This window comes from Lethenteron reissneri, chromosome 61, assembly GCF_015708825.2.
Source record: "Lethenteron reissneri isolate LAM-NWPU_2019-01 chromosome 61, ASM1570882v1, whole genome shotgun sequence".
In the NCBI taxonomy this organism is placed as follows: Eukaryota; Metazoa; Chordata; class Hyperoartia; order Petromyzontiformes; family Petromyzontidae; genus Lethenteron; species Lethenteron reissneri.
In genome coordinates this window covers 4,972,380-4,973,955 of record NC_083839.1, presented here as the reverse complement: position 1 = coordinate 4,973,955, position 1,576 = coordinate 4,972,380, and positions in this window count along the sequence as shown.

Genomic DNA, 1,576 nt, shown 5'->3' with positions numbered 1-1,576 from the left:
TTGTCGCGCGCTCTCTCTGCTCCCGCTGCTCCTGCTGCTGCTACTACCCCCCCCCCCAGCTTCGCTCCCTTCGGTTTTTTCTCCCCTCTAGCGGAGAGACGCCATTACAAGATGGCGGCGGCGGCGGCGAAAAAAACTTCCCGCCCCTGGAGCACGCGCGGCGCGAGCCCCCCCCCCCACCGCGCATGCGCGCGCTGTGACGTCACCCCGCAAAACACTCCCCCCCCCCATCCGCCCCACCACCACCCACACAGCTGCACCGCGTATGCGCGCGCTGTGACGTCACCCTCGCAAAATACACCCCCCCCCACCCACACAGCTGCATCGCGCATGCGCGCGCTGTGACGTCACCCCGCAAAACACTCCCCCCCCCACCACCACCCACACAGCTGCACCGCGTATGCGCGCGCTGTGACGTCACCTCGCAAAACACACCCCCATCCATCCACACCCCCTACCACCCCCACCGCGCATGCGCGCGCTGTGACGTCACCCCGCAAAACACTCCCCCCCCCACCACCACCCACACAGCTGCACCGCGTATGCGCGCGCTGTGACGTCACCTCGCAAACACACCCCCCCCCCATTCACACCCCTACCACCCACAGCCGCATCGCGCATGCGCGCGCTGTGACGTCACCACGCAAAACACACCACACCCCCCCCCCTAACTCCACCCCCCGGGCGTGTTGCTCAACGATTAAAACCACCCCAATTTCCTCCTCGGAGCGGATGACGTCACGGAGGGGGGGGGGAGGTTTAAAATGACGTCACGTAAACGCCGCTGTTTGTGGAAGGGGCGGGTGACGTCATCGCACAGAAAGTGACGTTATGCGGAAGAATTGGGGAAATCGGGGGGGGGGGGGCAGTGGGAAGGTCGCGGATCTGCCTTTCGGGTGGGGGGCCGGCGTGGAATTGTACAAAGTGACGTCACGCGTGGGGATGAAGTTTGTTGTTGACACGGCGGATGATGTCACGGTCCGACTGCAAGCTGGTGGGCAACGTCACGTCTGGTTCAAATTGACGTCACGTCTGGTTCAAAAATGACGTCACTTCCGGCTCTGATACTTGTTCCAGGGTCGACACGTCACAATAACTCGGTCGGCGGGAAGATTCGACGGTTGATGACGTCACAAACGGCTTGTCGGTTGACAAATGACAAGTCGACCGTGACATCACAAACAGGCTAGTGACTGCTGTGACGTCACGATCATAATTACACGAGGCAGCGTGAAGCGACGTCATTTTGTTAAGGAAACTGGACAAGTGATCGCTTGGCAACTTCTTAATAACCCAAGACTACGTCACAAGTCTTCTTGGTTCTTTCGGTAAAGTCACGTAGAAGGGAAATAATAAAATAATACAAATAAAACATAAAATAATTCTCACGACGTTTCGGCCACAACGCAAGCAGCCGTCCTCAGGCGAAACCAGGTCCTGTCGAGACGACAGCGTCTGAACCTTGGGTGGTCAAAACACCAAAAATGGATGTTCACAGATTCAAGAATTGACTAGGGGAGTGGGAATGCATCGACTCGCGATCGCCGGCCGGTCAGCGAAGACGACCGAGGCAACC